Here is a 26457-nt window from a genome sequence, read left to right on the forward strand (position 1 = left end):
GTTGGTTCCGTGATGAATGTTTCAGTAACAATAACTCCCTCTCGTGAATCATAAGTCATAACTAAATGTTCAATTAAAGTTAAGGGAGCGTTGATCTCGGTTCAGGTGTGAATCGACGTCGGTGAAACCGGGCTAAAATAGCATAAACGCAGGTTATCTAGTGGACGAAATCAATTCAGGAGCTTCCTTGCGTATGAAAGATGAAAGTCACTGAAAAGGTTAGCCAGCTGTAGGACTCGAACCCGGGTTTGTCCATTCAGATGACGCGCCCTGGAAGTCGCCGAGAAGGCGTGTTAGTTTAGCTCAATTGGTAGAGCCCTGGACCGGCAATCCAGAAGATGTGGGTTCGAGTCCTACAGCTGGCTTACTTTTTCACTGACTTTCATCTTTCATCGTTAATTTCTTAGGCAAATTGAGGCTTTGTATGTATTTGTCCCTTCTATGTTGTTCCAGCCTCAAAACATCAGTTCTTTCATGTTCCTTGCGTATTTTCGTCTAACTCTCGTTGCCCATTGCTCTGCCTAATACCTTAGACGCACTGACTCGCGATCCACATCGCGCCCAATGGTCATTGGGCAGCGATCGTGATCGTCTTCAGATGCGTTCAAGGCGAGTCTCGCCGATAGAGATCAACAACACTTGTCCCCGTTCACGAACGTGATCACGCACTCCAAAGAGGATAAGCGCATGCGCAGAGGATCGTTTTCTCCCTCGCATACTCGCAACTCCTCCTTCCGGTTCCGGACTGGCAAGATGGGGATAGAGCATGGAGGAAGGAAACACAGGAGCGGCCGTTTCGAGCAGATTTCCGTGGGACCCCTCTGGCGGTCGCTCCTGTCAAAACCGCCATTACTTCCTGTCCACCACGTGATCCTCTCTAAAGTTTCGGTTTGGCAACGCTTTGTTGCTTGCGCTGCTTTTCGTGCTTTTATGCTTTTCCAATGTCACTTACTCTTAAAATGTGAGCACCACTGCGGAAACAACGTTTTGTTAACGTGTCCTTACCGCGGTTGGGGCTGTCGTTCAACAGAAAGCAGCTCGGTCACGGGAATAACGTTTCCTTACGAATAACGTAAGCACGCACTTGACCGGTTGTTTCGTACCCCTGTCTGTGAAAGAGTCATCTTGAATCGTTCCTTTGCAAGCTGGCGCTGTGCTACAGCTGCAGATTCAATTGATTTCCTAAATCGTTGTACAAATTTGATTACTGGCATGCTTTACCACTTCAGCAACAAACACACAAAACGCGGCCACGTCGTCACAGAAACATCGCTGCCGCGAATGATGTTTATAGTCCTGCGTGGTTGTCCTGCAGACCCTGACCGGTCTTGTAGTAGAAGGGTAAACCAAGAGTAAACCTCCGAACACACACAAATAAAGATGGACGCGCGGCGTTCGTCACAATGCAGATATCTGAACTGCAAGACAATCACGGCTCCCGTCGTCTGCTTTGGGAGCTGGCCTGCGCATGCTCTTGGGGTCACGTGAGCCGTCACATGATAGACAGGAGCATCCCAGAATGCAGTGCGAAGCTGGCACGCCCGTCCCAATGGCAAAAAGTTGGAAGGGCCGCTCCTGTGTTTCCTTCCTCCATGGGATAGAGTCATTAAACCACTGATCTCGATTGTAAAAGGCTGGATCGCGGATAGGGAGCGCGAGCGTGAAAAAACCGGCCGCCATCTTACTGTAACCACAACAGTCGCCGCAGCGATCATGGCAACTTCTTGCAATTACGGTCGTAGCAACCGCACTGGCAAGGTTACAGGGCCTAAATTTATACAGGTGAGTCACTCTTTATCGAGGAATAAATAGGCGTCCGTTCTGTATATTTAGTTGACCATATGAAGTGTTTTTTCGCCCAAAACGAGCACTGGATGCAGGTTACTTGATCGCTCTTCCGACGTTCAATCGAGCACACTTGAATTTTACCCGGCGGCAAATACAGTTTGAGTGCATAATATGCTGGAAAGAACACGTTACACTACACAGGTAGTGTTGTCATCAATATATGTGCGAGCGCTCGAGCGCTTTTTTGCATACATTGCTAGCATGGTACACGGTGTTCTCTGCGGAAGCAAGTGCCACATTCATTTCTTTGAATTACCTTCACGCACAAGTTCGGTATTACGTCATAATGAGACCACGATTGTCTTCATGTATTGGTATTGTTTTGTGCCTTGGTTTGATTTCGGTGGTGTGGCGTGACTTGAATAACGCTGAAAGATGAAAGTCACTGAAAAGGTTAGCCAGCTGTAGGAGTCTGAGTTCTCTCTTGAGTCTGCAGTTTATTTATTTATTTATTTATTTACCCTCAGGGCTACAGCATTAAAGAGGGGAGGGGCTTGAAACAAAGCAGGAACAATGTGGAATACAATAAAAAAAATAATAATAAAAAAACACAACGAACCAAAAACACGAGCATAGATAGTATCACTGGTGGACAATCAGATTAGTATATGTAAAGCTTAAATAATCTTACGCTGCATTCAAGTGGTCGTGAAGCAGTTTTCTGAACTGTCTACCGTCAGTGATGGAGGTAAGGTGACTCGGGAGATGATTCCATTCCAGGGAGGTTTTAGGTAAAAATGAGTCAAAACACGTTTTAGTAGTGCAGGATGGGACACCAACTTTCTGGCGATGATCAAGCCTTGATGAGACGTATGATGGATGTGCAATTAAATGGAGTTTTAGCGTTTCGTTGTAGTAATATATCTTATGGAACAGACAGAGTCGAGCAAACTGGCGGCGAACAGTCAAGGAAGATAGGTTAAGGGCTGATTTCATCGCAGTGACACTGGCTGTACGACTATAATTTCCGAGAATAAACCGTGCAGCACGGTTCTGAACCATTTCCAGTTGGTGAATGAGTGATTGTTGCCCTGGATCCCACACCGAAGCGGCATACTCTAATTTAGGAAGAATTAGCGTTCGGTAGAGTGTTAGTTTTACGTTGAGCGGTGCGAGTCTGAAGTTGCGGCGAATGTACCCTAGAGTGCGTGTGGCGTTATTGGTTATATATTCGACGTGCTGACCCCATGAGAGATTAGAGGAAACGTGTACGCCTAAATATTTATATAGTGTAACTTGTTCTAGTACGGTGTTACCAATCATGTATGTGGGACATTCGCTGTTACTATGAGACACTCTCAGGTGTTTACATTTAGTGAGATTTAGTTCCATATGCCACGTGGAGCACCATGACTGTAGTATGTTCAGATCTGACTGTAATTGCATGGAATCTGAAGGTTCTGTTATTTCACGATATAAAACACAGTCGTCAGCGTAAAGACGTACAGAACATGAAAAAAGGCCGGGAGATCATTAATGTAAATTAAAAAAAAAGCAATGGACCGAGAACCGATCCTTGTGGCACCCCGGACAGAATAGGAACTAGGCTTGACGTGCTGTTGTTAGCTAGAACGTATTGATGACGGTTGGTTAAGAACGATTGGATCCAGGCGATAACATTATTATCGATATTAATTGCGTGTAGCTTATGAAGTAGAAGTACGTGACTGACCTTGTCAAATGCTTTAGAGAAATCAATGAATATGCAATCCGTGTTAGAACCACGATCCAAGGCCTTGTGGAGATCGTTAATGAAAGACACCAGCTGGGTTTCACATGAGTAATGTTTTCTGAACCCGTGTTGGCTGTGATGAAAAAATGAGTTAGATTCGAGGTGCTTGACTATGTGTGAATAAACAATGTGCTCCATTATTTTGCATGAAATGCTGGTCAGTGAGGTGGGGCGGTAGTTAGTAGCCACAGTTTGTCACCAGATTTAAACAAAGGAATGACCTTCCCAATTTTCCAGTTGGCCGGAAGATAGCCACTTTCGAGTGATTGGATGGAAATACGAGCAAGGAATACCGCTGAATATGTTGCCGTGTTCTTTAGGAACTTGGTATTGATACTGTCATGACCACTACTGGATGACAGCTTGAGGTTGTTAATTATATTGATGACACCGTAGACATCAATAGCTACAGGATCCATGACGACATAATTATGTGGATCTAAATGCGGCAAAGCTCCGTTTGAGATTGATGAAAAAACATTTATAAACACGGTATTAAATACTTCGGCACACTGAGACTGGGGAACATCACCTTCTGAGGAACATAAAAAAATGTCTGCATTATCTTTGTTATTAACAAAGTTCCAAAATAGATTTGGATTGTGTATTAACATGTCTGGTAGTGTATTGTTGAAAAAATTCGCTTTGGCTTCGCACAAAGCAGACTTATACTCACTCAGCGCAATATGATAGGCTTCAAACTCTGACGTACCACGAGACAACTTTGCTCTCCTAAACGCCCGTTTCTTACGGTTACACAGTCGTTTTAGGGTCCTATTATACCAAGGCGCCTGTGCACGTGTAGAAACAACGAGTACAGGAATATAGATGTCGATTAACTCCATGACTTTGTTTTTAAATAACTGCCAGTTGGCTTCGACCGAACGTGATGAGAAGTTAGCTAAGTAGTGATCAAGGTACCCAAGCAGCACACAATATTGGACCCATATTGGCTGGTCATTGGCGATAGGGGTCCAATATGGGACCCGTTTCGCCAAGATTTTCCCCATATTGGCTGAAAATGTGCAATATGGGCCCGATATTGCCCAGTTTCAGCCAATATGGGGAAAATCCTGGCAATATGGGCCCCATATTGCCCACTTTGAGCCTGTATTGGGAAAATCTTGGGAATATGGGCCCCATATTGCACGCGTACACCCCATATTGACTGAACAGGGTACGTAGCCGTGTTGCACAAATGCCCAAGCAGCACGGCAAGATTGAACGTTGAAGCGTGTGAAATACCCTATTCACTACATCGTTACATTCAACAACTTCCCGCAGACGATACACATTGTTCGAAACAGTCAACGTACTTGGCATTCCCAACGTAAAGTTCGCTAGAATTCGACACCTCAACATTCCACGTCTTGAAAGCCGCCGCCATCTTCCTTCGCGATGCCAATGCCAATCGGTCGAGCCGACTGAGAGCAAGCGAGTTGTTTGAGCGTAATCACGTGTCCTACCACTAATGCGCATGCCCGACAGCCCGAACGGACGTTTCATAGGGCTAAAATGTCGCTGGGTGCTGTAATGATAACGAAATTGCGGCAGGTCAAGTAAAAAACACAATGTTTCATAGGAAGGGATTGCCACTCTGTAAAGTTAGGTGATTTCAAGTTGCTGCAAGCAGTGTGAATTGCTCTGGCGTATGTCCGTCACCGTCACGAAAGTGTTCGCTCGTTTGTAGTCTCGGATCGGGTTGGAAATTTTTAGTTCACAGAATATTGCGATCCCAATGAAGGCTTGTGAGGGATCTTAGTTTAGTCCGTGTGAAACGTTAGAGGGAGCCAGTCTGTGTGGCTGGTCTTCCGCTCTGATGCCAATACAGGGATCTTTGGCATTCGCAGTTCCGTGGGACTGCTTGTGGCCTTCAGCAACGCGAGCGTAGTTCTTCGTTCTTTTTGGGCAAAGCCGTGTTTATTTCTTTCTTTATTTATTTTTTTGCGATCATGTGAAACGTGGATCAATTAGAGACGCAAAAAGAAAAAAGTAAAAATCAGGAAAAAGTATTATCAGTGGTGACTAATATACAGAATAATGCTTTATTATTACACAGACTCCCCGTTGCTGTTATTACAGAAATATTGGCAATATCGGAGCAAAATGGGCTTGCCAATATGGGCAGCCCATATTGGTCCAATATGGAGCCTGGTTGCACCCCCCATATTGGTCCAATATTGGCAGCCCACATTGGGCCAATATTGGCAATCTTGGCAACCCATATGGGTCCAATATTGGACCAATATTGGCGTGCTGCTTGGGTAAGTACATAGCTCATTATTGATGGCTGTGAAATTGGCTCTTTTGTAATTACGAATCGTCTTTCTGCGGTCTAGGTGTTCCACTGAGGTGTTAACGTAAAACTGCAGCATCGAGTGGTCACTGGGTCCGTCAAAGTTTGAAATTTCACTAACAAGGTCAGGATTCGTAGTTAGCAATAGATCAAGAATGTTAGACGTTGTGTGCGATACTCTGGTAGGCTCAGTAACCATCTGCGTAAGATTAAAGGTCCTGCAGAGTTCTGAAAAACTAATACACTCACTAGACGTTGACATAGTTTTGCGTATCTTGAGCTAACCAGTTAATTAAAGGATAATTAAAATCCCCAACAAGAACAATGGGTTGCCGTGGAAAACGAATTGCTACCGGATTTAGTACATCATGTAATTGGCTCTCTCTTGAATAACGCCTTTGTGTCTGAGCTGATTCGTCAGCTTGTTACGATAGTAATAATTTGTAGCGTGTCGTGCTATTTGTAGCAGTTTTTAAGGCAAAAGTGGTCTCTCAATACAGGTTTCGTCATGAGGGCTACCCAGTGAATAATCTGTGCAGTGTGATACGGCTGGGTGTACAAGGTAAGTATCACGTTCCTCATCCACTGGTTTCTACTTTACAGGAAGGAACAACCTCAGTGCATGCACTGTGTTTAGCCTCTCTCAGTTTTGCATATTTTCTTATATGTTCACATCAGAAACACACCTTACACTTTAGGCTCCTTCACCCAGCAATATAATAATTAGAGATTATAATTCTTTTTAGAAGAGTTCCCCATATTCTTTTCAGACTAGTTTTTAATCTTTTTAATTTTTAGAAGATACAGGGATTGTAAACCATGTTTTAAACTGATGTTTTAACATTTGTCCAATGCATTTATTAAACAACATATTCATTTTTAACTGGTTGCACCCAAACCAATCTAATGATGTATTATTTCCTTTGTTGTCGATGCACCATAAAAATTGGAATAATCATCATCAATGCAGGTTACTTCACAGCTGCCTGGACATACTCAAGAAATGGGTGCAGAACCTCCGTAATGCCCACAAACTACCACAGCACCTCCAGAAAGTAAAGGCATATGTGTCACATGGGATTTTTAAAGGCATTCACAGTATATAATACCTTGTATGAACTGTTGTAGATCTAAGCAGCCTCTACAGTACACTCTCAGAAATTAAAACTTGTCAGGGAACTGTGATAATTGTTTCCGTTAATAGGCATGCACATATACGCTATAAGTAAGAAAATTATTTATTGAGAATGCACTTCTCTGGCTACTCATGTTGTTTACATCTACTGTTGATCACATTCATTTATCACATATTATATCCTTATATATTATTATATTATCACATATTCGATCACATTAAATTTAAAATTTAGCATATATGAGAAAATATCAGGAGGGAAGTTGCTATTCATTGCTCATTCCAACCTAAAATTGAGTGCTACAAATTTAAAGAGCGTACCTGACCATTATCATTCCTAAAATATATATTGCCATTGTAGCAAGGTCACAAAACAATAAATGTAGTCTTTTGCGACCTCCCTGCACGTTCATTGTATCTTGAAACGCATAAGTGCAAGAAATAAATATTGAACTTGAATAAACTTGTTGTTGTATAAACTTGACATAAAATGTTGAATAATATAATGAATGATATAAAATATTGAATAAACTTAAACTCGTATATTCTCTTTACTCATCATCAATGATCTTCATTACAAAAGCATATCGTGTTAGACTTTTTGTTTGCGTTTCACAGACTGGGTACACGAGGGCCAAGATGACAAAATCACAACTGTTTCAAGCTCCAAATAGTCCTGTTGCAACTTGAAGACCATATGTGGAGCTGCATTTTTTGGAACGTGCTCCACATAACAAGCATGACAAAGTCAGCACTGGATAGCAGGACCCCGTCCCCAAGCAGCTTTTCTCACGCTGCAGTTGTATTCAACAAAAGCATGTGAGTGCTGGAGAAGGACATTCAGTTTGGCACAACCGCGCCTGCAAATAATCAGAACAAATAAAGGAAGAAGCAAGCAAACATAGAAGGGCTGTACTTCAAAAAGAGATAAGTCCTGTGTCTCAAGGAGGTGTTACCACTTTCTAAGTAAATTAATTGATTAAGCTTACATCACTACCTGATTAACTGTCCTAACGAGTGTGATCTAATTGCGTGAAGTAATTATTTGCGCTGCTTCGGTGTGTCCATATTTGCGAGGCAAAACACCGCTGTCGTTTACTAAAAGGCTCTTTCTAAGGCGATGCTTGATATAAATCATACTAAACGCATACACGGCTAAAACAACGGCTGTGGTTCTACAGAACGATCTATTTCTTTTTTTCCCGGACCGTTCTTTATGGAACAATTTTTGTTCAGAACGCAGTACGGGATATTATATACATGGTTGTTGTTAACCTCAAGTCGTTTCTTATTGAAATATTGGCTGGGAAACGTGCTGTAGTACAATCCCCAGCGCTGCACTGCGGTGACGGTCTAGTTTCGGAATGCAAAACATAACGTAATTAAGAATCGAACGGCGGGACACCTGTGAAACACTGTTAGGATACATCAGTATACTGGCACCTTACAAAATTGTGTGATGACAAACAGCGATCAATGCTAGCAGCGCAATAAATACTCACAATCTCTGTTGCCTCCCATTGTTTTCTATGGGCACACACAGCACTTTAGGGCCCACCAACATGGCGGCCCGAAGGCACGCCTCTCCCCCACGAGCCCCTCTCCCATGCGCGATCCAGCCTTTATACATAGAGATCAGTGCTGGGAACGAACATTGGTACGCAATGAGCATGTATGAGAGCACGAGAATGCGAGCTATCGGAACAAATGAAACAGTCCTATTGGTCAGAGAAGATGCAGCCTCGCTGCCAGCCTGCTCTTCGCTCAGGGCGGTGACATCACAACACGTGAGCGCTCGCAACGTGCAAAATAACCACAAAGAAGAAGCTTCACGAGGAGCACAGATTGCGACCACGCAAAGCGTCGATAAAGTTGCTCGTTTCGTTAGCCTGAACGACTCGTTCAGCTGTCTCGTGCCGTTAAGTTGAACGTGTGAAATGATTAAGCCCCCAGGTTACTTAACCCTCTAGGAACAAGCTAATAATCATAATATGCTGTGGCTGCAAAGAAAAAGCATTCAGAAGAACTTGCAACAAGCAAGAAATGAAAATTTGCTGACATCAGTATATACAGATGAAAGATGTTCACCATGTCTCATGTTCAATATACACATTTCTACAAGTCCGCACACTGATGGGGAAATCGTCCCTAATAGCATGCGCTTGTTTCGGCTTACACAAGTGTTTCTCCCTGATACATGTAAATTCAACAAACCAATCCGTGTGCCGGCGTCGGGAACTTGGCGCCCCCATCGCCCGGCAGCAGCCGCAGTAGCCCCCTCCTGCACTGACGGTTGGGTCGCCGCAGGAGGGAGACCCCCACGTATGGCTGTGCGTGGCCGTCCCGTGTCTGGGGAAAGGGGGATCCTGGCAGTTGAGTGGACTCGGAGGTTGGTTTGGACCCTTCGGGGCCCCTTCGGGAAAACAACACACTGCTTTGGCCCCTGCTTCCCATAGACGGGTAGTCCTGGAAGGCCCGGCCAGGACTATTCAGCTAGTCGCCATCTCACTTTTCATTGCTTTCTCTTTATCTTCTCTCCTCCCTTCTCTCTTTCTCTTTTCACCTTCTTTGGCGGCAAGGGTCAACCTTGGGCAGTTCTTTTCACTCTCCAGAAAGCTGCACTTGGGTATCATGCGGAGGTACCTGCTACTGCGTTGTTTGCGGTCCCCTGGTTGGGCTCCGTGGTGGGCGGCAGGACGTCTGCACCGAATGTCATTGATTATTTCCTATGGACACAATCACCTCAAAAAAACCCGATCGGCGCCCGAAGAGGAGCCGCACCGAAGAACGAACATTGAATTTCTCTGACCTAAGTTGTCCGGAACCTTGGTTTGCCAAGTTCCTGATTCTCCACTCCGATGACGAGACTAAGCAATTATCCAAATTATCTCCTTTTCTTGTTGCTAGGGCACTCGAACACGTAATAGGAAAGTCGTTTCAGGCCAAGAAACTGAGCTCAGGAGACATTCAGGTAGAGGTCAACAATAAACAACAAAGTACAGCACTGCAATCTCTAAAGAACATCGGGGAGATACCTGTCTCAGTTACAACCCACCGAACACTGAACACCGTTAAGGGAGTCATTTCCGAGGAAGAGTTAATCGAGTGCAGCGAGAGTGAAATAGAAGAGGGATTGAAAGAGCAAGGCGTCGTCTCCGCCAAACGGATAATTATGCGGAGAGATGGCAAGGAGATCCCGACAAAGCATATCATCCTGTCGTTTAAGCTGCACACACTTCCTTCTACTATCAAAGCCGGTTATGTAAATTGCCATGTCAGAACATTTATTCCAAACCCTCGTCGCTGTTTCAAATGCCAGCGGTTTGGGCACAGCTCCCAAGTCTGTCGAGGACAGTTGGTGTGTCCCAGATGTGCTGGCAAAGAACATACTCCTGAGTCGTGCACAAAAGACTTCCACTGTGCTAACTGTGAGGGGGTACACCCTGTCTATTCTCGGTCCTGCCCACGATGGAAAGAAGAAAAAGAAATATTGAAAATAAAAACAGAACAGAACTTAAACTACAAAGCAGCACGAGCACAGCTCGAGTTCAGAAAGAAAGGAAGTTTTTCCGACGTGGTGCGTAGGGGAGTGGCGCCACCGAGGAAGTCCGTGGAGACACAGACCTGTTTTTCGGGTTCTGAGTCCCCACTCTACACTCCCCAACCTGAGAAGGCTGGAGACACTCCGGTGTCTTCTGCCGTGACGGAGGCCAGCCGTTCAACTGGCCACGGAGAAACAGCCACGGCCTCCTCTAAGGTCGATGGCACACAGTCGGTTTGGGACGGGGTCGTAAAAAACCCTTCCCAAAAAGGCACCCAAAGTATGGAGGTCGACGATGACGACTGCATGTCGCAGAAGTCATCGTCGAGCCTCCCCAGCATTCCTTCACAAGGGAAGGAAAAACGAGAAAAAGGACGAGGAAGGGGCTTCAAAGGAAACGACCAACAGAAACAACCCCCGCGAAGGGTCCAACCCCCCTAAATGGTACAAGTCCTTTCTAGTCGTTGTCACCAAGTGCTGCGCTTTCTTTTCCTCCTTTTTAGTGTGACCATTATGAACCAATTCCTCCAGTGGAACTGCCGTGGTTTACTTTCTAACTTAGACGACATTAACGATCTCTTCGACAAGTACAATGCAGCATGTTTCTGCCTCCAAGAAACATATTTAAACACACACACACCAAATCCAATTCGTAGACACAATGTATTTCGAAGAGATCGAACAGACGCCACTCGCGCATCTGGTGGCGTGGCTATCGTCACACGAGGAACTGTTCCGTCCAAAGAAGTCCACTTGGTTACAGACTTGGAAGCCGTAGCCGTGCAGATGTCTTTGGACAGAATTGTCACCATCTGCTCGGTCTATTTGCCACCATCAGAAAGTTTTGCACAGAGGGATATAGAACACTTAATCAGCCAACTTCCAACACCATTTATACTCTTAGGCGACTTTAATGCCCACAATCCGCTTTGGGGCAGTGCAAGAACCAACGGCCGAGGGAAAATGTTGGAAAGGGTCTTGTTATCACCCTCCATCTGTCTTTTAAATACAGGAGCACCTACGTACGTCCACTGTTCAAGTCAGTCTTTCTCGGTCTTAGATTTATCGCTTTGCAGTCCATCTCTATATCAAGATATAGAATGGAGCGTGGAAGAAAACCCACTTGGGAGTGATCACTTTCCAGTGGTACTGAAGTATATGTGTGCAGTCAATAGTCTGACAGCATGCCCCCCTAGATGGAAGCTCCAACATGCTGACTGGAATGCTTTCTCTAAAAAATGTGACCTGTCGTTAATCCCTGTGGAGAGGATGACGATTGAAGAGGCCAACAATGTAATTACCAACGTCATCCTCGATGCAGCAACACAATCCATTCCCCAGACATCCGGTCGTCTACCGAAACGACCGAAGCCATGGTGGAACAGCGAGTGCAAGGAAACTCGTAAACTTCAAAATCGTGCGTGGGGTACATTTCGGAGGTACCCCACATCACAAAACCTTCTTTTGTTTAAAAAGGCGAGAGCCAAGGCCAGATGGACGCGGAAACAAGCAAAGCGGTCATCTTGGCACAACTTCGTGTCTTCTCTATCTCACAGTACCCCATCCAAAGTGGTGTGGGACAGACTTGGCAAAATCAGAGGAGAACACCGCAGTTATACAATCCCTCTTTTAGAAGTCAACGGGCATGTGTGCGGAAGCCTCCAAGAACAGGCGGATACGCTCGGACAACATTTTGAATACATCTCTGATTCATCCCATTACAGTCCCGAATTTCTTAGAGTAAAAACAAACGCTGAGAAACGAAAAATTCCATTGAGTGGTGGTGATGAGTACGTATACAATCAGCAGTTCACGATGGTGGAGCTTCAGCGATCTCTTTTCGCTGCTAAAGCCACTGCCCCGGGCCCAGACAGAGTAACCTACTCTATGCTGTGCCACTTGTCTGATGACTCAAAACAATTGTTGCTCCTTTTCTTTAACCGCGTTTGGGCAGAGGGAACGTTACCATTATTATGGAAGACTGCGACTGTCATTCCCCTTCTCAAGCCGAGAAAGGAAGCATCGAATCCAGCCAGTTACAGACCTATCGCCCTTACGAGTTGTATTGGGAAGACGTTTGAGCGAATGGTCAATAACCGGCTGGTTCATCATCTGGAACAAAATAATTGCCTTTCTGAATTTCAATGTGGTTTTCGAACAGGGTGCTCCACTATGGATCACCTTGTTCGGCTAGAAACCACTATCCGTGAAGCCTTCGTCAGAAGACAACATTGCTTATCCGTTTTCTTTGATTTAGAGAAAGCGTATGACACCGCGTGGCGACACGGTATTCTGCAGGATCTTTACTCTTTTGGCGTGGAGGGCAGACTCCTTAGATGCATTTCAAACTTTCTCCAGCACAGATCCTTTAGAGTGCGACTGGGAGCCACTCCATCCCGCCCCTTCGTACAGGAGAATGGTGTCCCGCAGGGATCCGTTCTCAGTGTTGTTTTATTTATTGTGAAAATCAACTCTGTGACCAATGTCATCCCACCCTCCATATCTTTCTCCTTGTACGTGGATGACATTCAAATATCTTGTTGCTCCACGAACCTGTCAATATGCGAACGACAGATGCAGGTGGCCATCAACAATATGGCCAAGTGGTCTTCATCAAATGGATTTCAATTTTCAGCTGAAAAAACTGTCTGTGTGCATTTCTCTAGGATTAGAGGACTGCTTTCACCACCTACGCTCCAGCTTAACCGACAAGATATCCTTGTTCAACCAGAAGCCAAATTTCTTGGCATTACTTTCGACTCGAAGCTGACCTTCAAGGCTCATATCCAAAACCTAAAGATAAAGTGTGTCAAGTCACTAAACATTTTAAAAATCATTTCTCACAGATCTTGGGGTGCAGACCAGGAAACACTTCACAAAGTGTATACTGCATGTATTCGTTCCAAAATGGATTATGGGTCCTTTGTCTACGGTTCTGCTCGCGAGTCCGTGTTGAAAGCCCTGGACCCTGTCCATCACCAGGGGCTCAGGCTCGTGCTTGGCGCCTTCCGAACGTCTCCAGTACAGAGTCTATATGTTGAATCCAAGGAATGCTCCTTGAAAAGACGGCGTTCTTATCTCGGTACGTCGTACGCACTTAGAATAAATAGTCAACCCCAAAATCCAGCCTCGACTTGCGTCAAGCACACACGCTTTAAACAGCTGTTCATCAACAAGCCCTCTGTCGTCCCTCCATTCTCTTTGCGAATTGCACCAGAGTTTGATTGCCACAGTTTCTCGTCCTGTGACCTACAAGTTGTAGAGTGTAGCAGAAAGCTCCCACCCTGGGAACCACCTCCAAGGTCTGACATCTCTTTGGCAAAATACAAGAAACAAGACAGTGCGTCATCAGTACTTCAACAAGAGTTTGCACACTTGAAAGACAGCTTTGATAACCATACTGAGATTTACACAGATGGGTCCAAGTCTAGTGCAGGAGTGACTTGTGCCATGATTTGTGGAGCGCACACAAGGTCTCATCGTATAAAAACATTTGCATCAATTTTTACTGCTGAGGTTTACGCCATTATCTTGGCTCTCAACTACATCCTTCAAGATTCCATAAAGTCTTCTGTTATATATACAGACTCCTTGAGTTCCATTAACGCAATTTGTAGTCAGCACACAACAAAGAACTTGCTTGTGCAGCGAGCAAGATCTTTAGCCAGTTTGATAAGAACAAAGGGGTACTCCCTCATCCTATGCTGGGTGCCCAGCCACGTAGGCATCAAAGGCAATGAGTTGGCAGATCAAGCAGCTGCAGCTGCTCTCCAAAATGACGTCACACCTTTTGAGATGTCCGTGCAAGACATGAGATCGGCACTCAAGAAATCACTGCACAGATTGCGGCAAGCCTTTTGGAACACACAGACAAATAATAAGCTCCACTTGGTTAAACCTCACATTCGGGATGCAGGAGACCGGCTGGAAAACCGCCTGTTGTGCACTTTACGAGCAAGGCTACGTATAGGCCATACTTACCTTACACACGGTTTCTTACTTCGGGGAGAGAAGCCACCTCAGTGTGCGCACTGTGGTCAGCTCCTGTCTGTCGTACACATACTCATCACATGCACACATCATGAAATACATCGCAAACATCACTTCAAGGTATTTTATAAATACTTCTTACCTCTTCACCCAGCCCTATTGCTTGGTGAAGAGGCTCTCGTCCCTTTTACAAGCGTCTTTGATTTCCTGAGAGACGTTGGCGTTATTAGCCTTTTATAGTCGCAGAGTAATGTTTTACACGTATACACTCATCTTTTATTAGTCATCGTGTTTACTCTTAAATAACCATATCATCACCACTGTCTCAATCATACCTCAGTTTATGGCGCATTATGATCTTCGTTGTCAATGCGCCATTCCAATCATCATCATCATCATCACCAATCCGTGTTCACGGCCCGGTGAGCTACTGGTGAGGACGAATGCAACTCCGGAAAATCTCTCGACGAGGAATCTTCTGCTGCGAAGAACACACTTTCCAGCACGCTATCGCACGAAGAAGTTGTGTGAGCGAATTGGAATTCCAGCGCACTCATGTGCAAGGACTTAGACATTCTCGACATAGAAAGTGGTCAAAAATGCTCAGGCCATTTTCGTTTTCGCTGGATTAGCGACCGGAAGAGCGCGTATTACATGCGTCCTCGGCAGATGGCGCGGGGTGATGCAATTGTTCACAGACTGCTCCGTTTCCTACTAGGTCCCTGGACATGCAACCATGGAAACTTCGATTACAGAGAAACTTCAGAGATTTCAGCGGAGTTCTTTGATATTTGAACGTTTAAGGTTCTCGCTGAACAGAAAGTTTCGATGGGCTTATATTCGCTTTTCGGTCCCTTTAACCTTGGTCAATCTCGAGGGGTGCATATTCTACATGAACTAATCGCTCCGCAACCCATCAAATACGTAAAAGGCTCCCCTAACGTAACCTTGGTCGGTCTCGAAAGGTGCATATTCTACATAAACTGATACACTCCCCAACAATTGAAATACAAAGCAGGCTCTCCTGACTTAACCTTGCTCAGTCCCGAGGGGTGCATATTCTACATGAACTGACCCGCTCCACACACCATCAAAGACGATGTCACGTAGTAGACTTTACCAGAGGTTTTATTTTGACCACCTCAGCCTTTAGTAGCTCGCACAATAATGATCATCATATACTCTTCATCGTCTTCCTTCCTCCTCCTTCCCCTTCGTCGTCCTTCTTCACACCGGGCCCCAATGCTGTCACAGACGTAAAAGGCTCCCCTAACATAACCTTGGTCAGTCTCAACGGGTGCATATTCTACATAAACTGATACACTCCCCAACAATTGAAATACAAAGCAGGCTCTCCTGACTTAACCTTGCTCAGTCCCGAGGGGTGCATATTCTACATGAACTGACCCGCTCCACACACCATCAAAGACGATGTCACGTAGTAGACTTTACCAGAGGTTTTATTTTGACCACCTCAGCCTTTAGTAGCTCGCACAATAATGATCATCATATACTCTTCATCGTCTTCCTTCCTCCTCCTTCCCCTTCGTCGTCCTTCTTCACACCGGGCCCCAATGCTGTCACAGACGTAAAAGGCTCCCCTAACATAACCTTGGTCAGTCTCAACGGGTGCATATTCTACATAAACTGATACACTCCCCAACAATTGAAATACAAAGCAGGCTCTCCTGACTTAACCTTGCTCAGTCCCGAGCGGTGCATATTCTACATGAACTGACCCGCTCCACACACCATCAAAGACGATGTCACGTAGTAGACTTTACCAGAGGTTTTATTTTGACCACCTCAGCCTTTAGTAGCTCGCACAATAATGATCATCATATACTCTTCATCGTCTTCCTTCCTCCTCCTTCCCCTTCGTCGTCCTTCTTCACACCGGGCCCCAATGCTGTCACAGACGTAAAAGGCTCCCCTAACATAACCTTGGTCAGTCTCAACGGGTGCATATTCTACATAAACTGATACACTCCCCAACAATTGAAATACAAAGCAGGCTCTCCTGACTTAACCTTGCTCAGTCCCGAGGGGTGCATATTCTACATGAACTGACCCGCTCCACACACCATCAAAGACGATGTCACGTAGTAGACTTTACCAGAGGTTTTATTTTGACCACCTCAGCCTTTAGTAGCTCGCACAATAATGATCATCATATACTCTTCATCGTCTTCCTTCCTCCTCCTTCCCCTTCGTCGTCCTTCTTCACACCGGGCCCCAATGCTGTCACAGACGTAAAAGGCTCCCCTAACATAACCTTGGTCAGTCTCAACGGGTGCATATTCTACATAAACTGATACACTCCCCAACAATTGAAATACAAAGCAGGCTCTCCTGACTTAACCTTGGTCAGTCCCGAGGGGTGCATATTCTACATGAACATACTGGTCCGACACCCATCAAATACGTAAAAGGCTCCCCTGTGGGGAGCCTTTTGCAAAAGTGCTGCAAAAGTTTAAATATTTTTATTAGTGGCCAATGTATAAATAAAGCAGCTGGAAAACAAGAAGCAAGTAAAACGGTGACCTTATGTTCGCCTTGAAAGTTACGAGCGTAAGCGTTTGTCCGGTGAGCTTTTGTCTGTGTCCAGGGAGATACACCGTATGAGCGGTGCAGTCCCTTGAGAAAGTTGTCTGATTTCAGGGAAGGAATCTGACCAAAACGCATTGTGTCACCAAAATAGTTGTTCTTAGGCCAAACTCCAAAGCGCGTTGTCCTCTCCTCTAGCATTACATGATAACTCATTGCAGTTATGCTCCTACATTTGACCCGAACGTGAAAACCGTAAACCCCGAATTTAAAATTATCCCAGCATTTTGTTCCACGTTGATATGTTATCTCTCGTTGCACCACAAGGGAGACCGTTAATTTGTCTGCCTACACTCTTAGAAAAATGGGTGGATCAGTTACACCTGTTAATGGTTGTCACTATATGTTGTGACTAAAAGATGTAAAGTTCTTGCTGATTCCTCACTCTCAAAACAGAACTTCAACGCGTATCACGTTTTCCCGCTTCTGATTCGGTCAGCCACGGGGGCGTACGCCTTTCTGTAGCAATTTGGATAAATGATGATTTCATTTACCACCACTTTTTACACCCTTTATTAGACGCCATGTCGACGTCTGTGTCAACTGTAGAAGTTACCCCCTTTTCACATCCTTTTTTCTTTCTTCTCCCTGATTTGAATGGGGAATGCATCGGAAAGTAAAACAACAGGAAACGAGAAACCGCAGTTATGAGGTTACCGCATAGTTGTGCACGGCGTCGCTTCGTATTTTACACTTTGTTATCTTTGTTTCTTTCTGCTTCTTCTTCTTCTCCTTGGAATACGTAGTAAGCAACACGCGTCTTTTTTTTCTTCTGTCTGATATAACATGCTGTGTTTCAACCTTTTTTTTTGTTCTAATAAATACATCCCCTTGTACTGCTCGCGACACCGCTGTCTGAAATCTCCAGCCCTTTGGCGGAGCGGTCCCCTATCGGCGGTATCGCGCTCGAAGGAACTATACCAATGCCGACTCCGAGGGGAGGCCGCGCTCAGTCGCCACCTGTCGGTAGAGGTAACCCTCGGATACCTGGGTGTCGTCTGCTAGCAAGAGAGTGAGAGAGAGGTATAGCGGCCTCCCCTGGGAGACTGTATTGGTATAGTTCCTTCGTGTGCGACACCGCCGATAGGGCACCGCTCAGCCACAGGCTGGAGATTTCAGACAGCCGTGTCGCGAGCAGTACGTGTTAACTGCGTATTCAGCGAATCAATGCACCACGCAACAATTTCCACGCGCTGTATAATCTGAATCCCTGTCTCGTTCATGCCATAACCTTGTCATCTTATTTACGGTTGATGTCGAATTTTGTTTTATTTTTGATATCCCACGTGCACATATGGCCGTGAACGCGTGCTTGCAAAGGAAATGCCATGTACAAGGTACTTACTGGAAAGTCAATTCTTGTCGAGGACTTTTAAGAAATCTCATTGATACAGAGATTTATGAAGGACAATGGAATCACGTACACCTGTATGGAATGTCCTATAAAAGTCAGGCAGTTCCGATAGTGTACACACATCTGAAATATCATTTCTATACAGGTAAGCACTTCTTTGAGAGATAACCGCTCTTTATTACTTCCTGTACTGTACTAGCATGGTTCTCTGTTTGCAGTGCTTTGCGTTGGCTATTATGTGGTATAATGCAATTGAATACATCTAATCACTTCATAACCACGTCTCCTTTGGCAGTTCTAACCATACCACGTTTGTGATATGATAAGACGTCGGTCTGTTCCTCTCTCAAAATATCTCGACTCAAAGATGACTGAAAAACGAGGGCGTTGGAAAAAAAGACTCCTGTAATCGTGTATTCACACGAGCGACATCCTCACGGAATATTCCAGTGGAAGAAAAAGCGAAAACACTGCTCACAGAGCAGAATTTTCGTCCCGTGTTGAGCATTCACACGGTGCGGAATATATCGGGAGTGGCGTAGTGCGCGTTTAGCAGACGACACCATCAGCGTGTTTAGCAGACAACACCATCAGCGTGTTTAGCAGACGACACCATCAGCGTGTTTGCCTGTCGTCTGCTACGGAATATCTTGTGACTGTATTCTGACCTCATCAGAATGATTAAGAAAACTGACTCGTCAGATAGATAAAGCTCGTGGAGAGGTGAAAAAACGTTCCTGTATTTCACCTTGAGTTACATGTTCAGACAGACGAGAGCGAGAGCTCAACAGTTGGTCTACATAAGACACAAGGGAGAGAAGAAAGGTCACGTGGTACAGAGATCCAAAGCGTTGTACACAAACGGAAAGAAAAGAAAACGGAGCGAACCACAAACACACCGAAGCCACCCACATCGTCCAGCCAGACCGCTGTAACGCAACCGAGTTAAACCCGACACTTGTTGTGGTTATGGCCTGTGGAGTCAGACAGGGGTTCTTCGAATTGTATCAACACCGGGGATCCCGCTTCGAGATGGGTGGCATGTTATGGTTCCCTCCAATCTGCCCCCCCCCCCCGTGTATATTTCGACTGATATCATTTGGTTTGAGTACAAGAAATTCACACGCTAAGAATACAGAGCAAAGAAACGAAACCCGTGCCTTGTAAGTGGCAGCACAGACTGCGTAGCAGGATATTCCCCACGGTTAGCAGTGTACGTGAAGGCACGACGTTGAGCACTCGCGCTCACGCGGCAGCAGAAAGCTACGACAGTTTTTGCATCTTCCGCTTCTGGGGGAATGTCGCTCGTGTGAATACACGGTAATAGTATCCATTTATCGTCAGAAAAGCGTATTTTCAGCGTCAACGTCAAAGTTTTAGAAGCCTAACCTTAAATGCTAAACTCGCAACTCATTTTTCACACGAGACAGTTCATGTTCTGAGGCTGGAACACATGTCTAGAAGGACAAACACAAACGTGTTCATCATTTCTTTAATCATTTTTCACTTTCACACGGAGGAAGCGAGGTTTCTACCGAAACTATTTCTGAGGACTTCAAACAAACGAGCTCTTTTATTCTCTTTCTCCAGGAAAGTTTCAACTATCTCTTCGTGGACACAATGACGCCTCTACGTTTCGCTGTTGTCTTCGTCCTCCTCTTTGGTAATACTAATATAGGATCTAATATAGGATGTTGTGAAAGTTTGATCAAACCAAAAGTTCCACTTCGAGAGCTGCGGTAGTTTGCAACCGACAATTATTCTACCATGTCTACTATGTGGGGATGTCCTAGGATAGTACAAGAACCAGTAATTTATCCAGACCCTCTGCACCCCCTAAAACTCCCCAAATGTTCTGTGACGCCCCCTACATTTTCGACGTGTGTATCCCCTACAGAGGGTGCCCTTAGGATTCTGGTTTAGATACATCACAGCGATGATATGTTATAGCGGGTCCGAACTACGGTTTTTGTCCCCGTCTTTTACCCCTAGCGGATCGCTCCAGGATAATTCAGCTTTAGTTAGGTTGAAAAGTATGGCGAACTGACTGAAAAACACCGATATACACCCCCCCCCCCTATCCTTTCCTTTTTCCTTGAACATGTCCTTCGCCCTAAGACAGCAGAAAGTTTTCTACACGAAGGCTTTCCTCGTCATTCGGTAACACGTTTAGAGAGATGAGGTAGTCACGTGAACAGGTGCCCAGGACGCGTAACAAGCTGTCGAAAGCGCCTGACGCAACAGCTCACCTGGTGCGAGCCAAGTTGCGGGGAACTTGAGAGTACGAGAAACTCAAAAATTTCCCTTTCTTTTTAAGGTGTATTTGTCGCCAGTGAAGCTGCACCTGAAGGACACGAGCTTGAACGTAAGGACCTTTGGAATTATTAACGATGTTACCGTATAGCCATCATTGTGAGGACGTTTCCCTTTGCAGGTCGTGACGGTGACTTCGGTGTCTGCGCTTGTGTTCAGGGTAAAACATGCCCTAATAACGCCCTTTGCACAAAGTACAGCGGGTGTAACACATGCTTCCTTCTCGGTGGATGAAAAACATGGCTGACCAGCAACCCTTAACAACGAAACGACCAATTGCACGTATATGAAATAAGAGTCCCTGGTATTCTCTTTCACCAACATGATCATGGGCGGCGGGAACTTTTGAGGGCAATAAACTGTACTAAGCAGCAGACGTTGCGTTCGTTTATTTCGATTTCGATTTTCTCTACGACTGCATTTACATTGGATCCCGTGCGCTTGCACGCCGTGCAGCGATAACAACACATGCAGTCTGAAACCCCAACTTAACTGCGTAACACTCTCGCCATCAACCATTTTGCCGAACGATACATTTATCGGTTCACAGAAGAGTGGATCCTTTTTCTAAGGATTATCGTATACATTTACTCGAACACGTAGAGACTGACCAAGGTAAGGTCAGGAAAATCTTCACCTGACCTAACCTTGGTCAGTCTCTACGTGTTCATATCCATACATAAACTGACCCACTCGCCAAAGTGTAAAAAATTCATAAAAGGCAGTCCTTACCTGACCCTGGCCAGTCTCGACGGGTGCATGTTCTACATGAACCGACCCACCCCAAGTGTGAAATACGTAACAGGGTGTAGAGGCCTAAACTTGGTCAGTCTCAACGGGTGTATATCACAACGTGAAGTGACCCACTCTACAACGCATGAAAAATATAGAAGGCTCTCCTAACCTACCCTTGGTACGTCAGTCTAGACGGTTGCATATTCTACATGAACTGACCATCTCCACGACGTCTGAAATACACAAAAGGCTCTGAAAGGCTCCACACAAACTGACCCACTATCACACGTATAACTAACGACCCAGCACACCATTAATCAAGATTCCTACAGCTTGGGACAAAAGTTTACGGAACACCGGTGTGCAGCATTTCTCCAATGGAGCGACAACCTAGCAGCAAGCTGGAGTAGGCACACATACTGAGAGATGGAAGGAATAGCCGGCCACCCGTTTCTTATTCGATCTCTTCGTCATAGCCCACATGGGGCTGCTCCTATGAAGAAATGGGCAGGCGCCTGTTCCGTAAACTTTTGCCACAAAGCTGTACAACAACAGAGGATACGAAATGAATCTGCGGCACAGTGCCAGGTCCCGATTCAACATGACTCGATCACACACAGGAGACTAAAATAACTGATCGTGTACTTACGAATAAAACGTGTTCCCGTGACAGAGCTGCTTTCTGTTCGGCGAGAGCCGCAGCGGGGACAGAAACACATTAGGATACGTCGTTTCTACGAAGGTGCTCACATTTCCACAATAAATTACTTTCGAAAAGCGAAATCACACGGAGAGCAGCGCGAGAAACAAAGTCTCGCAAAACCGAAACTTTAGAGAGGATCACGTGGTGGACAGGACGTAATGGCGATTTTGACCCGAGCGACCGCTAGGAAGCAGCTACGCAAGTCTGGAGGGAAGTGCCGCTCCTTGCATTTCCTTCCTCCATGGATACTGCCCCAGCGTTAAAGAGATGTAGACGCCTGAAACTCAACTGGAACTCGAGTCCTGATCGGCGATGATGGAATAGAAGCGTCAGATGTGCTGGAGAGCTCGTGGGTCCAGGAGTAAAGATCCACCAGGACAATGACATGAACGACATCCTAAAGAAGCATTTGGTCCCTCGGATCAATTTCCATTTTCGGTAACGAACCATACGTGTTTCAACGACGCTCGGCGCTAGCTCACGAAGCAACGATGGTGCGCGGCTGGAGCAGTGGAAGTCTCAGTGATTTCATCTCGGCACAGGAGTGATCCCCATACAGTCCTCATCTCAATCACACTTATCTGCGGAGTATAATAAGCACGGACACGTTGTACTCCTGACTGCAGACTCCTTCGAGTCTCATTCGACGAAGGCGTGGGACAAAATGGATGACTACTACCTGCGACACACTGTCAACTCCTTCCTGCGTCGTCATCTGCGAGTGCATCCCTAACAGAGGCGATGCAGTTAACAGGTCTGATTTATTTCGAGTAAATGTATTACGTTGAGCTGAAAATATTAGCAAATACGAATTATACAACTGAGGAGTCATTATTGAGGACAATCCGGATACAGCTTCACCACGCGACACACGCAAGGCCAATCACTGCACAGATCTGAGGATAATCCAATAACGTCAAGTAAGAGGGGAGTAGTTGTGGTGTCCAGTTACTCCCTCGCATAAAAAGCGTTCCCCCGAGACTGAGGACACCAGCGATAGAACGTCGGACAGCCCCATCGGCGGCTGTATCATTGCACCGTTTCTCAAGAAACCCCTTCTCCTCGGAAGGCGGGACTAGTTGTAACTGCCGTAACGAACGTTTCTCAACTGTACCTGAAGCGTCAGTCACGGGAACATTTACTCATTAATTAAGCCAGCGCTGTCTCATGTAACAAACATCACAACCTCATTTAGTCTCTCATACAACACACAACTGCCTCACAGTGATCGTAGTACCGAACGATTCATAGACGCTGTGTGTGTCGCATAGTCTCTTCCTCCGTTTCTGATATTTGCCTTTCGCCGTATTTCGAGTGATTTCGACGGCAGATATACCACGTCGTTGTTGTCCAAACCAAAACCATGCACCCACATGGTCCCGCGGTCATCCTCGTCGTTCACAGTTGGCTCAGAGAATTGGATAGCTATGACGTAAGCCCTTTTCAAAGCCAATTATCCAGCAGTCACGCCCTGCTATTTTTGCCCGATAACTCTGCCCCAGTTGAACTGAATACAGTTAGAGGTCGATGTATCTATTCGATAGTAAAGCATCGTGAGAACGTTGTCCTGCAGAGTATTCGCTATTCACGGAAATCGTCATGGTCCCTTTAAGTTAATTGATTTTCCCATCAATTTCCCGCTTACCTGGTAGTGGCCTGGTACTACAGTGTCTTGTGGTTCCTAGGAGTGGTGGTCACGCCGACATCACTGATTCAAACTGCTACCGTAAGGCACGCGTTCCTAGATGGTGGTTGTAAAAGGGCTTGCCGTTGTCGCCCTCACATGGTCGCGTTCCTTCCTAGGTGTGATCCTAGGCAGAATATTTCACAGAATTGTGTCACCGGCACCAGTTAACTTCATGCGTCGTCGTCATCGCCTTCAGCTAGGGGAGCACCCGTGACGAACATTTTTAATTATAAACGCATCCGCCACACCAGTAAAGTTGAACGACTGGCGCTGAGGTTATGTAACAGTCGCCAAACTCGGATCTCGCGTTTGCGGTGATCGCCGCGGTAACAGTTACAAGCTTGACTTCCTCCGTGTGACTTGTATGTATCTACCCCCGTACGTCCCGGATGAATACCTCCTTCGTGCCCTCGCTCCGTTTGGAAAAGTCGAAAAGTTGGAGAAGATGTATTCCAAAGACAGGACAACGATCAAAAATGGACACAGAGTTGCATGTATGAAAATGAACGAAAATAACCCAGTCCCAAACTTCATTAGGGTTCTTGGTCACCGTGTCAACTGCGACTATCCAGGAGTGCGCCGTGTTTGCAGCAAGTGCAAGCGCGAAGGTCACTACCGGGCCGCCTGTACTACGCCGTTTTGTTCACGTTGCTCAAGATCTGGCCATCAAGCAGAAGAATGCACCTCGCAGTGTCATCGATGCAAAGGCAACCACGCTACGGCTGATTGTATCCGCAAGCGCACGTTCGCTGACATTATCCGACCACCAAAACCGACGCCCACGACAGCAAACGTTGACCCAGCTCCGCTTGGGCCGACCAGCGAAGTCACCACTGTGGTACCAACTCTCCAAACTGACCAACAAGGCGACGTCCCAATGAATGAACGTGAAAGCTTTTCTTGCGATAATATGCCACGTGAGCAACTGCTGAATGGTGCGGAATCCCCTCCGAGTGAGACCGTGCCGTCCAATATTACTTGCTACGCTAAGCCTGAAGCGACCCAAGATGCATCTCCATCATCCATGGATGAAGACACAGAGGTGGGAAGCGACAGCTACTCCGCAACTTCTGATGTGAAGAGTGATGCTGCGACACATCAGCCATCTTCAACACAGCACATGAATGCTGGGACACACTTGATAAGCGACAGCGAGAGTTCTACAAGCAATGACCTAACTACATCAGGGAAACACCAACATGCTACAACGACGTCGAGCGAAGGCTCTGTTCCAACAAAGAAGAGAGCCAAGCTGGCGAGCGACTTACATCGCGAACTGAAGCGAGATCTTTTTGGAGATTCCGACACCTCGTCTGACTAGAGTATTCGTAATATGGGTCATAACAACTGGCGACTTGCTGTGCAGCTCGTACTCCTCTTTCTAACAATGGATTTGCGAGTATGCACTCTCAACGTACAGGGATTTCGAAATCCCGATAAGCAAGCAGAAGTAATTAATTTCGCCGCAGCTGCCAGAGTAGACATTCTGCTTTTGCAAGAAACTAATTTTACCACGGTGCAAGAAGTAGAATCGTTCAGACAACGTTTCCGCGTGAACTGTTTTTTTAGCCTAGCATCCACTCGCTTTACTGGTGTGTTATCTGGCGCTTTCTCGACTCCAGACAGTGAGGGCCGCGTCATCGCTGTGGACATAAACATTGCGGGGAACAGACTTCGCATAGTTAATGTGTATGCCCCTGCTCAGATGAACTCCACAAATGCATTTTTCGCTGATCTTGATGTTCACCTGTTAAGCCCATCTTCTACTTTTCTTGTGAGAGACTTCAACTGCGTCTTGAACGGTGTGAGAGATGTCCGAGGGCCTGGTGCTGGACGACCGGTGTGGAATGGTCGAGAGTTACTCAGAATTGTACAGCAATTCCAATTACAAGACGCGTGGGAACTAACACGCGGTAACGAATTCGTGTACACCTGGCACCGAGGACAAAGCAGCTCGCGCTTGGATCGATTTTACGTACCACAAGAATACACAAACTATGTGCGGAGGTGTGATGTATTTGAGGTTTCCCAAAGTGGAAGGTATGTGTCAGATCACCGAGCCGTCGTGATGACGCTACGTGTACCTCAAAGAGCAGAGCGAATTCATCGACCGTGGAGATTGTCTCACGCTGCTTTATGCGACGAAGATACGATAACGACAGTGAACGAATTCTTGTCTGAAAGACTACTTGGAACAGAGACGACATTCGAGGGTTGGTCCAAGATCAAGAAATATCTCCGTCTCCTCTTCACAGCAATGGGTCGGTCGAAGGCTCGCCAGCGTAAAAACCAACTAACTGTTCTGAGAAAGAAGATACGCATAGCTCGACGTTCCAGTGTGCTCTGTTCGAAAGCAAAGACATACCTTGACTGCCTGGAGGCAGAACGAATGGCTCTTTTGAAGTCTAGCACTATGGCAGCGCGACTAGAATTTTTCCGGTCTCGGTCTGTTGCAGGGCCAGTTCCTTGCGCTATCTGCGTTCCAGGCGATTTATCGATCCGGAGGCAACTACAGC

The 26457-nt window shown here is 45.9% G+C and overlaps 1 protein-coding gene across 3 annotated transcripts in view; it reads left to right on the top strand.

Annotated features, from left to right (window-relative positions):
* LOC135376108 (uncharacterized) overlaps positions 1–26457 on the top strand; it is a 114499-nt gene that overhangs the window by 25613 nt on the left and 62429 nt on the right. Inside the window, exons 5-7 of one of the 3 annotated variants that reach the window (XR_010417544.1) lie at positions 20094–20166; positions 20821–20868; positions 20938–21190. The exons of 1 other annotated variant lie outside the window; for it this stretch is intronic. The gene's annotated coding sequence lies outside the window, so the exon portion shown is untranslated. Of the gene's footprint in view, positions 1–18545; positions 18568–20093; positions 20167–20820; positions 20869–20937; positions 21191–26457 lie in introns of those variants that run through there. One more of the 3 variants, XR_010417545.1, reaches the window with a different exon arrangement.

The sequence above is a fragment of the Ornithodoros turicata genome, unplaced genomic scaffold (assembly GCF_037126465.1).
Source record: "Ornithodoros turicata isolate Travis unplaced genomic scaffold, ASM3712646v1 ctg00001033.1, whole genome shotgun sequence".
NCBI classification, from domain to species: Eukaryota; Metazoa; Arthropoda; class Arachnida; order Ixodida; family Argasidae; genus Ornithodoros; species Ornithodoros turicata.